This window comes from Triturus cristatus, chromosome 2_2, assembly GCF_964204655.1.
Source record: "Triturus cristatus chromosome 2_2, aTriCri1.1, whole genome shotgun sequence".
Taxonomy (NCBI): Eukaryota; Metazoa; Chordata; class Amphibia; order Caudata; family Salamandridae; genus Triturus; species Triturus cristatus.
In genome coordinates, this window is record NC_140582.1 from 1,019,772,805 (window position 1) to 1,019,786,002 (window position 13,198).

Here is a 13,198-nt window from a genome sequence, read left to right on the forward strand (position 1 = left end):
AGAAACAATTGATGGATGGAATGCTGGACAATGCAAACATTCACCCCCAGTCACAAGGATCTGGTTTTAATGCATCATTCTTTTGCTCACCACACCACCCATGTTTGGGACCAGCCATATGCAAATCAGTCTTGACCCCGTTCCTTATGGGAACAGTCCAGTCCGAACTGCCAAGCCAGGTCTTCCCTGGACCGGAAACAAGCATCCTCGGACCAGTTTCAGGGCATCACCCTTCATCAGCCAGGCTAGCTTGAATCCAGTGGTGTACTGAGCACGGGACCCTTCCCTCTTGGAGCGACATATGCAAAAGAAACAATTGATGGACGGAATGTTGGACAATGCAAACATTAACCCCCAGTCACAAGGATCTGGGTTTACTGCATCATTATTTTGGTATTAAACCCTACTATAGGCCAATCATTGCTTTGATTTCTCACACTCGTGAACGTTCACATCTAATCTGATTTTGATTAATAGATTGTTTGTCAATATCTTCCGCACCTACAATTTTATCAGTCAATTTTAGATTTTGAATGGTACAATGAGATTACTAGTTTCAAAACCATCAGAGAAAATTGGCATGCACAAGTGTAACAGGTATGTTCTGGAGTATGATAACACAAATGCACAGACTGGTCTGCACTAGATCCTCCTGTGCAATACATGTTTCATATATCCATGGGATCTGGATCTACTACTCTGGATCATTGTATCTTTTGATTTTCTGATCAATGGTTCTGGGTGGGATAGCTCCACTTTAATGTTTTTTATGAAAACACCATGGCAACTGCTAATGAGGGTACTTTGCCACAACATCGCTGATATTTACACACAGCACACCGAACAACAAGGGCATTGGAGCGCATGTGTAGGAATGGCAATATTTGGAAATATTTAGTTTATATGAAAAAGGCAAGCATCCATCTACCCATCAGAAAAAGTCACTGTCTATCTTTAAGAGTCAGGGTTGTTGATGTAAAAGTACATGGCAGGAACTCCCCCACCCCCTTTGAAGCTCGGCAGTGCTGTTCACTCTATTGATATCCTCTTTTTCTGTGAACCTTACCTCCCGATTTTGTGGTGAATGGTAAAAAGACTTGCACTTTCCGACATCTAAATTATAGAAATGATCAGTGCCAATATGACAAGAAAGCACACCAAACTATGTAAATAATTTCATATAATTTTATTCAGTTGGAAAAATGTGCTTAGATATATGACAAATTAGTGAGCAATTAACTGCACAAAAGTGAAATAAAATACTGAGAAACGAAACACAAATTGTGCAAGTAGTCACTAAGGAAGTTGAAAAAAATCAGATACCTGGTGCTGTAGCTGGATCAGAAGCTCAGTCTTGTGTGCACTATATCCCATTCCATGACCGGGCAATGAGCCAGGAATGTACTGATGTGTTCCTGACCTGATTGGCAGAAGAAACCTTTAGCCCTGGTGAAGTTCCTGCTCAAGTCATTTTCCTTTGTTTATACATTTATTGATAAATATGATTTTCTAAAAATTCTTTCAAATAGTAGATCTTCATCTTTATTGGAGCATAGGAACCCCGTGCCTGAGGAACCAGACACCAACAGTCTGCACAAACTCAACAGATAAAGAACCCCAGTATGTCATCAACCCCACATTCCACTACAGACGTGACACAGAAGGTGAAGGGTGAAGAAAGACTAAGATACAATATAACAATTATATAACTCCAGCCTTCGAAAAGCCCCATGAGAACCACATGGGATGAAACATGTACTGGCTTTCGTTGCATATCGATGGTGATGTCAATGCTCACTAGATTTAGACTGTGGCTGAAGATACAACACCTACCTGTGTTGGATATTCCCTTTCGTCACAACCCAAAAGCTGAGCTTCTAAAGAGCTAATCTTCTGTTCTTTTAAACGGAGTGTGCTGAGCAGCGACTGGAGCTTAGCAGCTAGATCTTATTTTGTGTCAGATGAGAAATCCTCTTTATCATCGTCTCTTTTGGTGGTGACTGAATAATATTTCCATAGAAGTGAAATCTGACAGCTTCTGGTTTCCATTGAGATTCCTTCTTGCAGTTCCGAAGGCCACTCATAAGTTGCATGGATTCGTGCAAGAGCATCAGCTAATTGCTGCCTGAAGCTTTGTCTCATCATAATAAGTTTCCAAGGGCGACACCGAGTGTGACAAGGATCTTGGGCTCTGCCACTGATTCCAGGACCTTCAAATCGACCAGGATCAAGACCGTCGATGCGTCGCACATTGAGGGGCAAGAAGCTTGAAGGAATGCTCCCTCAAGGCCTTAGGGTGCATGGTGCAGCAGTTCACACAGATCTTTGCGTTGTGGTCGTGCTCGAGGTTCCAGAAGCAAAACACGTGAGGGTCTGTATCGACATCTGTCGGTGACAGGCACCACAGGGCTTGATTCCTATTTTCCATTTAACATCCTGCCTTACGAGGAGAAGATTCCCCCCAAAAAGTCAAAAAAGATCAGTCAAAAAATGACTTGGGGTAGTACTCTCTGGACTTGAGCTGACTGGCGTGGAAAGAAAATAACTGACGTCAATGCGCTGGGGTGGTGGGGCGCCTATATAGGCACTGCGCATGTCACTTCCAGCAAAGACGACACCAATGCCACCAGAAGCAGAACGACGCCACTTACCAGCGCGCAGGGGAAGTGCTCATGAAAACATTTCCGGCTCCAATCTGTTGCCTGGAAAACATTCTAAGGTAGAAGTCTCCATCAGATTCAGAACTCAAATAGTCAAGGAATAGACACAAAAAGTACAACGCAGCCTGGTGTTTTTCTTTATAAAAACAGAAGTGCAATAATCACACACAGACACATAATACTACACATAGGAAATGCTAATTAGCTATATAGTTCTAAGACTGGTGCTAAGGTGTTTTAAACACACAGAAAACGTCAGGTGTAAATCTAGCACAGGTGTGAGTTCACTGTAATATGGTGTAGGCAGCTTCCATGGTTCTAGTTCCAGTAGGCAAGTCTTTATATGTTTCACTACCAAGGTTTTTTTATGGGGATTCACTCCCACTGGGTTAAATAACCAGTGTCAGCAGCAGGAAACGCAGTCAATATTCAAGTTCATGTGGCTCAAGTTGAATCGTGGTTTGGGTGCTTGCAACACTCAAGCATACAGCGCCTGGTAATCTCAGCACAGGAGAGCGGTCCCACATTCTTCAACCCTTAGTGCTAGTGCCTGAGTATGGTGGCTACCATTTTTTTTTTTTATATATATCCTCAAGTAATCTAGATTCCTAGGAATGTAGGGTTTCCACATGTTTATTCATATAGAACTGCGAGGGAGCAGGAAACAACACAAGTACTGACTATACCAGGCTGCTTCCCCTTTTTATAACAGACAGCTCCAAAATGGTTACCTGGTTACCATGTGGCTGTCATTGATGATGTAGCCATTTATATCTTTGGTGTTGTTTCTTGCCCTATAAGGATGCCAAGAACGGCTTGAACAGAGTCCTTCTAGACCAGCATCTTACATGATGAAATCCACAGCAAATGGTGAACTCTGGTTGATCCTCCATGGCCCCTTGGCTAGTCATATCTTTTAAGTCAACGATGATTGGCTGGTAACCAAAAGACAGTAAAGGGAAGGACAAATGAAAGCAAGGTTCTGAAAATTGAGATTTCATTCTACAGACTTAGGTCAATGATCCTTCATAAGTCTAAATAGCATGTGATAAACTGTGGTTTCCTAAATGTTTTATAATGGCATTCTCTGATATTGAGACTACTCAGTATTGCTGGATTACCATTGCAGTAGTAAAATTACTGAGTTAAAAAACAAGACTCTCACTCTCTGAGTACGGAGTGCACAAGATATTTTAGGGAAGACAAAGGCAACTTCTTGAACTAAGGCGGAATTCAGAAGAAATATGAACACAATAGGAAGGCAAATACCATGAAAATTAAGTATGGCGTAAAGAAAAACAACAGTCATCGTACACAAGACACAACCACGGTACTTTTGGAGCATCTGGCTCTTAGCAGCCATATTGCAGGAGATAAGCTCTACCATGTTTAACTCTCACAGTGATATTTATTCCAGAATCTATGCATGTTCAAAGTGCAAAAACAACAGTTGACATCATGGTTCTGCTGGTTTTGAGGGAATAATATATTATAGTTGTATTTATAAAATCGGATTTTATACATGTTTATATGTATTTATATTTATACTGAGTATTTTATGAATGTATTTATTATAAGTATTTATATGAAGTATTTTAAATTCAATTACAATTTTATACATTTTAGTAGTGGGGGGAAGAATTAGTACTATACAGGAAAGGAGAGAAAGCCATTATTTTTAGCCCCAAGCTGCTTAGCCCCAAGCTGCTGGCCCTCATTCATTCACATTGTTTACATTCAATATCCCTGGTCCCGATATTATCTGCCATTTACATAAGCATAATCCATTTCATAAAATAATTTATGCCCGTACACAATGGGAATTATTGGTTATGCTTATTGGTTAATTAAACCCCCAAAAATAGATTACAGTGCATTAGCACGTCACCTATGCACATACATATTGTTGTACTTATAATAACAACAAATGATGTACAATAACCCAGAGCACATAGCACTTTAATATGATTATTATTCGATTTTTGCACTTTCTCTTGTTTTTCTTTCTTTTTTATCTATAGGGTATAACTACACTATTTAACACTAATTTTAAGTGCACCTTTGCATACATTTAGAAATTCAGACCCATTAGGATTGGCAGTTTAATAAAGCATTTAAGCATTTATCAATATGGATACACTGTCCTATGGGGTCTAGGCAACATCACATCATTGGGCTATACAGGGATCTGTATGGATAATATGGATAATTATGTATTGATACATTGACAATGTTTGATCACAATGTAGATATCTATATACATATATTTTAAAATGCATTCACATATATATAATGCAGAAAGATTTTCTACATAATGTAATTATAGTATGTTGTCTATGTTAATTGTATGCAAATTACGCACTGGCACTTTAAAAATGATAATCACAGTTTGAAGCGTGTCATGTGATCAAGGCCGTGAGACGGCCGAAACGCGTCATGGCGGACTAGCTAGGTGGCATACAAATAAAAAATTCAGAAGCACGGATTTGGGTCTACACTCGTTTTTTTTCTTGGAGAAGCGCAGAATGAGGAATTACAATATATGTTTCTATATATATATATTCACTGAAAAAAACATAGGTTTCAGGGACATTATAGTTAGGAATTAGTATTTAAAAAAACCTTAGAAATTCACAGAAAAAACCATAGGTTTCAGGGACGTTATAGTTAGTTGGACATTTGACTTATATAAAACCAGAAAAATTCGCCTGTTATAGTTAGTTGAGCTAACTATAACTCGCGCCCCCGCAGTGCACGGCTGATGACGTCACATATTACATCACTCATGACATGGTCAGTGACATCACTGATGACATCTCAAATGACATCACTGTTTTCTACGAACATACAAGTCTTTTAAAAGCAAAAAACATGCGGCAGAACGTCCAATCTGTCTTACCTCTGCAATCTGATCAAATTTAACTTTCAAAAATTCAATTCTATTTCTATTTTGATATTTCACAAAATCAACAACTTTCCCCATTGCTCCATTCACTAAACCTTCTTCTACATTCAGATTACGCTTCAAAATTACCCAACAGTTTAAACATACATCTAAATTTTTTTCTAAGCCAGCAGTTTTTGATACAGACTTTTTCAAAGAATCCAATTTAGTCTGTAGTTTTTCTGAAAGAACAATTGTTATTCCTTGATGCTCTATTTTCTCAATAGCTTCAATGTGAACGATTTCTTGATTTTCCAATTTCATAATCTCTCTATTAGATGTATAACACTCTTCCACTGTAGGCATTAAGCAAACTATAGACTTTTTTTCTTTCATTTTCTTGTACATTACTTCTGCTTGTGTGTTTTCATTTGTAAACAAGTTCTTTAGTAGACGACTTTGAAAAGCTTCTTTACCATGTTTGCTTAGAACACCAATTCTTACATCTTTTAGAATATTTGCATAATCTTCATCTCTTGCTTGTCGCATATTCTGAGTGAGTTCTTTATATTCAAAATTTAACCACAGATTCACATTTCCAATACTTCCCAGAGATTTCTTTGTGTCTTCATGTAGAAGAGTGTTAAACACTGGTTCTCCTTTTACAGGGGTTAGTTGTAGCAGATCTCCAAATACAATTAAATGTTTTCCTCCAAAGAGAACGTCGTAATCTGTTTTTAATACCTGTTGCATTCTTAAGTGTACAAAAGCAAGCATTAAGTTTGAGACCATGCTCCCCTCATCAATAATTAAAAGTTTCATTTTCTTCAGCACTCTTGACACTTCATAAGAAGCTTCTCCAGACAACTTCTGATATTCTAATTTATTATCATGCTCCACTGATCAATAATCTATGCAAAGTAACTCCTTTAACATTGTGTGCAGCTAATCCAGTTGGAGCTGTTACCACACAACATAAATGTGAACCAGTAGTTTTTTTAAGATAACTGGTCAAAAATTTAATTAAAAAACTTTTACCTGTCCCAGATTGACCACTGATGTACATCAGAAGAGGTTTAAAAGATGAACACAGACATTCTTTTTTTTCATGCAACAAACCATTTTCTATCCGTTCTCTCACTTGCACATATATTTCTTTCTGTTGAACATTTACTTGTTCTTCTAACTTTTCCAATGTTATATTCTCCTTGTGTGCTTGTTGCATTGCAATTTCGACTTGATGCATAGCAATCGCTGCTTAATTTTCCAGCATTGGTTGTCCAAGAGGATCTTGACTACATGGACCACTACTTTGACTATCTTGAGAACTTTCATGAGCTATTTCAGCTGTAATAGTCTTTTCCTTTTCATCTTCATCATTCAACATTTTTAAATATGTAGGGAAAATTGGACATCGAATGCTATCTTTACAAGCATTAAAAGAACCTTCATAGCAGTCAAACTCTCCAAGTAATTCACTTTCGCTACGCCATGGTTTAAACAGCTGCAGAAGTGCTAAATAGTAAAGTTCTCGCTTATCTGGAGTTTCACAACTAAGTTTCTTGTGGTTTATAAGATTACCTTTTGCATGTTTTACTAAACAACCGTGACATTCAACTACTGCAAACTTTCCTTCTTTTAAATTCTCTTTAACATTTCTTTTGAAGCTGTAATGGTGAAGTACTTCATACAGACATAGCTGTTCCAGATGTTGACTCCTTTTCGGATAGTATGTGTCCAACATACTAGTTTTAAGAATGTCTGTACTATCTGGCTCATTTGCTGCTAATTGTTCAATTTCTTCCAATGATTTCAACACTCTATTTCGTTTGCAGGCAAGACATAAACTTACCCAAATGATTCCTCGTGACTATTCTATTGTGCAATTTCTTCCCACATTTGTTTCATCTCTGTTTTTTCAGATTTTGTTATATATGATGTAACATAATGTGCAACAGCAATTGAGTTATCCGCAACATACTGTATATCCATGTTCGCATTCGACATTTTTAAAATGACTGGATTGTAGTCATTGATATACTTTGACACTTCTGTTCTTTTAAAGTTGTAGGCATTCTTTGGAGATTTCCGAGTTATTGTGTGCCTCACAGAAGAAAAAAAAGAATTTACTCTTCCTTTACAAATGACTGGACGGGGAAAACCAAACCGACATTTGGTGTAAAAGTTTCCTTTAGACTTGTATTTTCTTGTGCAGTACTTTCCACAACGGTGACTTTGGAAACGTAAAACTTGCTGTCTCAAGCTTCTATCTCCTCCTTCTCTTGGAATCTCACTTGTCACATACTCTTCGATGAAAGACAATACTGTTTCATCAGAATTAGTTCCAAATTTAGGTGCATCCTTGAACCATAGTAGCATATGTATATGAGGTGCACCTCTTGCTTGGTACTCCTTTCTCCAAAAGAAATCGGTAACTTCGCCAAGAGGTGGATTATTTTTATTACAGATAAAAGATATCATACCTTGAAACGTATGATTAAAATATCTGCACACATTTACAGGATCCAATGAACACAGTTCACCAGGAGTCTTTATTTAAAAAAATGTTTATATTAGAATTCGCTTCTCTTAAAAACTCAAGCAAATCTTCCCATGCATACTCTGCACAGCTAAGTGTGACAAACCATGTTGGTGTACCTAAGTTCCATAACATACAATTGAGTTCTCCATGACGACGATACCAATACTCATTTGTTCCACGTTGACATGCCATCAAATTGATTAACTGTGCTTCTAAATTTTCATGTTTCTTGAACTTTCTCCACAAATTATTTCGCAGAAAGAAGTGATTCATGAACTCCAGTTTTAAGTATATTATTCACTGCATACGATAGAGAAGACAGATCACTTTCAAACAAAAGGTGAAATATGTATGGAATGCACTGTCAAAATCTAGGATCTTTAGAATATAATCTTGTTGACCGATATTCTGAAGCTGGAATCCGTACAGGTCGGTCATCATATCGTCCACCTTCTCCAGTAGGAAACAACAGTGGAAAACAATGAGCTTCCAAGCTTTTCTCCCATACACTCATTGGAGTTCCCTGTGCTTTTTACATTTGAAATAACTCAATGCTACTTCCTATAACTTCTTTTGAATGCAAAGGACATATTGTATAATGTTCATAAATCTCTTCAGTCCTTGACTTGTCCACTTTCTCTATTTGACCACTTGAAATTTCAAAATCATCTTCCAAACGTATTACCTGTTCATCCACATATACATTTTTGTAATAAATATTGTTCTCTATAAGATATAAGGTAGCCTTTTTAACTTTATTAACATCCACAAATTCTTGCCATATTTTCCAACTCCTTGTGGGTACACCTTTACTAAAATAACTACTGCCTCATCTTCCTCTTTCTCTCCAGCAATAGTTTCAATGTTTTTCTTAAAATCAAAAGGTAAGTACACCACTCTTCCTTTCAGCCCTCTTTACCAGTCTGTTGGTGACAGTTTACCTGTTTTAGGCTCCATCCGAATTATAGTTTGAAAAGGATGAACAGATTGAATTAGAACCGACTCATATGTATTCAATTTGGCCAGCTCCTGCGGAATAACTACTAACTCCAACTTATTATGCACTGCTCTAGCAGGCATTTTGTTCTCTTCTAATTTGTTGTAACAATATTTACATATACGTTGATCACTACCTAACTCAAATCGACCTTCAACAAAGAAGTAAGTTGCAAATTCTTCCCACTTACCATTGCTCTCCTTTTCACTTTTCAAATACAAATCAACATTCCTACTTTGACTTTTATAATGAGTACATCTACAAAAAACATAAACATAGTTTGGTATTTCAGAGCACACTACATTAAACTTTCCTATTTCTTCTTCAAACTGATCAGTGCTAATCACTTTCTCATCTCCTCCAACATCTGTAATTGTCAAACTTTCACTTTCTATGAACTGCTCTTCTGAACCAAAATATCGCATTTCAATATCATCACACTTTTTTTGAACATCTAATAAAGAACCATATAAAAGACTTCCATTCAGTTCACTTAAACTTAATGCAGGACTTTTTACATAGTACAGTTTCTTTACAAAGTTCCGCATTTCTGAATGGTGTACTGCTAACATCCTCAAATGAGGAAAAACACTTTTACAAACTTTTCTTGAAAGACAAGCAAGAGAATGCCCATACTTCTCCGTATCTTTTCTTACATTACATGGATCTAGTCATTGTAACAACTTAATCTTCTGTTTTATACTTTTCTGAGTATATTCTCGTAGCAAATTTTGCATTTTATCAATGGATTCCTGTCGAATACTACAAATGCTACTACAACTCTACTTATACACAGGAGCTTGTGGACGTTTGACTTGCACTTCTTCAGCTATTAACTCTTCTGCACTTTTACCAACCATTTCCTCCTTTGGAAGAGGAACACCATCCTGAACTTCGTAGCAACGACCTCCAGTATCAACTACAAATGATAAACTATTTTCCTGGAAGTAACTTTCTTCATTAAAAAAAGGCTCAGTACTAGAAGTATGTCTCCAATGTCCACTAAAGATTTTACAAAAGTTGGTTCTGTTCACAAGTCTTTTTTTTTTTACTTTTGTCTTTCAATACTTTGACTATTTTATCCAAAACTTTCAATCTCTTTAAAATCAAAATGAACAACTTCTTTTTCAAATTGAAAGCAGTATCCACAATACTTTCAATACGCTGCTTCTCTTTGAATTGGAACATTCTTCTTTTATATTTGCAGCATGTTTTCAATAAATTCTGAATCACTCTAGATCGAAAAAGTCTCTGACGAATTTCTTGAAATTGTTTTTGTTTCCGAGTACTAGATACTATTTCTCTATCATCTTTCCTTTTGCTCGTATTTGAAATTGAACTCTGCTTCACCTAACTTTAAAATTCTTCTTTTTGCTTTGTGTGATGTTTTTTTCATTAAATGTTCATAATATTTTTTTCAAAAATTGTCTTTTGCTTTTACTCGAACAGTTTCTCTTCTACATTTTTTTCTACTTCAAGATCTTTCCTTTTAGTCAAATATATATTTTTCTTCTCTTTTCTTTTTTTTCACGTCTTCTAGGCATTTCCAAATTTCAATCCAAACAAAATAATTTTCTGAAAACCAAAAAATAGATTCAATTATTCTTCAATGTTTTCACTATGTTAAAATAATACCATACAATTTCAAAACTTCCACTAATAACTTCCAGACCCAGTGCTGCAACGTGATGAAACACGACAGATGAGCACTAGGATGACAAGTAGTGCCATAGAACATACAGCAAGTATTTATTTAATTATTTACATACTCCTTTCCAATTTATATATAACTACACTACCTCATACTTTTCACCTCTCCACCACACCCCACCACCCCACACCACTTTCTCTGCAACCCACCGCACACAACTTTATAAATAGAATATTTAAACATTTTCATCTATGTACTTAGAATGATATTATCAACCAAACAGCACACATACAAATGTCCATTATTACCTAACAATTTTATCAACAACTTCGCAAACATAACACTGCACCCAGGGCTTTAACTGGAGGAGGTGTCTGTGGGGATGTGACCACCAGCACTTTATTTTTGGGAGCCTCGAAACGGGTCTTTATAGGGCTCTATTTTCCGACCTCACAAACGTAATCCGTTTTTTTTTCTTTTTTTTTCTTTATTTCACTGCAATGACAGTGTGAGAGCATGCACATTGCTCACTACTTAGAAGTGCAGACATCATGCCAAGTGACTCGCATTGTAGGAGAACGGAAATCGTTTTCTCTCAGTATTTCCCTTCTCTTTTTGCAAAGCACCAGCAACATCATCGTGGGGTGATTAGCAGACAGCCCACCATGCGCGCAACGCCCATTGCCCCGGACTCTCTGACACAGCTTCCCGGGCACACACACAGATCCGCACCCGAGTACTTCACCGGTCTTCAAAACCTCATTTTTTTGTAAAGGAGACTCTGTTCTTTTTCACCCCTTTTTACAACCCCTACATGCCCACTCTGCCTATTGCTGAAAGAATTAGGCTCCCCCGAAATTTCCCTCTGGTTGCGCCTCTGCAAACAACCACAACAAGGCAACTCCAGCACGAACCTGCTCTCACCTTACACATGGTCTTGTTTTAGTGCTACGAAAACACACACTTTGCCTGCCTCACTAAGTTCTCACACCCCCTCTTTAATATGAACATAAAAGCTTTCCAATTACTTTTATATTCCAATACTGTACTTCATATGGAAATATAGAACTCAAGGTTCTTACCACCCAAATTAGCTCTCTGGTATACTTTCTCAAATATAAGAAGTACAGGTATTCAGTATCTGTCAGTCACGGCCACTTTAAAACAGTGTACCTATAAACAACTCGACAAAACGTTATGTTTCTAAATTAACGTATTACACTTAAAAGCTCCTTTACATTTCTTTCGCTAGATGTATCTTTGTTTAAAATACCACCAGAGAAGGGTGTTGAAGTATGCTCCACAAATAGTAACTCAAAGCTTTGTTATTCTTTATTAAAAAATCTGCCTGTCAATGCTTTTCGCAAGCCTTTTCAATGCCTTAAGAGGGTAGCTGGATGAGTATAATACGTTGTATTTAAGATCGGGGGCGGACGATGCACGGAAATAAGAACGTATAGTTGAATAAAGGGCGAGTAGATTCATGGCCAGATGCATCAATGGATAGATACATAGATCAATGTATCAATGTATGGATGGATGGAAGGATGAATGAGTGCAAAGACCAGTACTTACGATAGACGGGTGGGCTGATAAATGCTTAGGATTGATTCTGGGACAGATATATCTATGCATATATAGGCGTATCGCTGCATGAATGGCACAGTGCATACTATCGGCGAGTGCGCTCATAGATGCTTAAGATAAGCGGACAAACAGATTTATGTATATATATAAGTAGGAATATATCCATCAATTAAAAGATGGTTGAATGGCGCAGTGCTTAGCATGTATTGATACTGCGCTTTAATTGGGCCAGGTCTGGGGACCGGCACTTATTTTCAGGCAGCCTCCAAGCGACTCTCTACCAGGCTCTATATTCAGCCCTCTCAAAGATAGTCAATTTTTTTTTTTTTGTTACACTGCAGTGACAGCATGCACATCGATGAAAGGGCAATCCTTTAAACAATGTTTTTTTCTGAACCTACGATAATTGAGGAGGATTTTCTAAAGCACACAATGATACTTATCTTGATTTAGACCACGCCCCAACTTGCATAGCCCACCCCCCTTAAAAGCTTTGCCCCCCCTTTTAGAACACCCCTACTTTTTTTCTCCCACTTAGAACCCTAACTACACCATAGTAACAAACAAACAGTGTAACCTTCCATTAAAATCTACAATGGCACCAAGTTTCATAATTTTCCATCAACGCTATCAGCCTTCCACCACAGTACAAGAGTGTCTATCAGCACGAAGATGTCTTCTCCACAGAAATGTTGTGTAATTTCTGTACCTGTCTGCTAGAACACTCATCACCAGAACGTATTAAAACATGGGAATTTGCCAGAAAAACATATACCATATCATAAAGCGATTCATAAATGCGCACACTGCCACTGCACCACCCTCTTCCCCATCCTCCCTTAACTTTACAAAATTAAAGAAAGAGCCACACCAAACC

General features: G+C 37.4%; 1 protein-coding gene across 1 annotated transcript in view; it reads left to right on the forward strand.

Moving 5' to 3' along the window:
* Positions 1–13,198, forward strand: part of HTRA3 (HtrA serine peptidase 3) — a 342,569-nt gene that overhangs the window by 178,175 nt on the left and 151,196 nt on the right. The window lies entirely within an intron of this gene.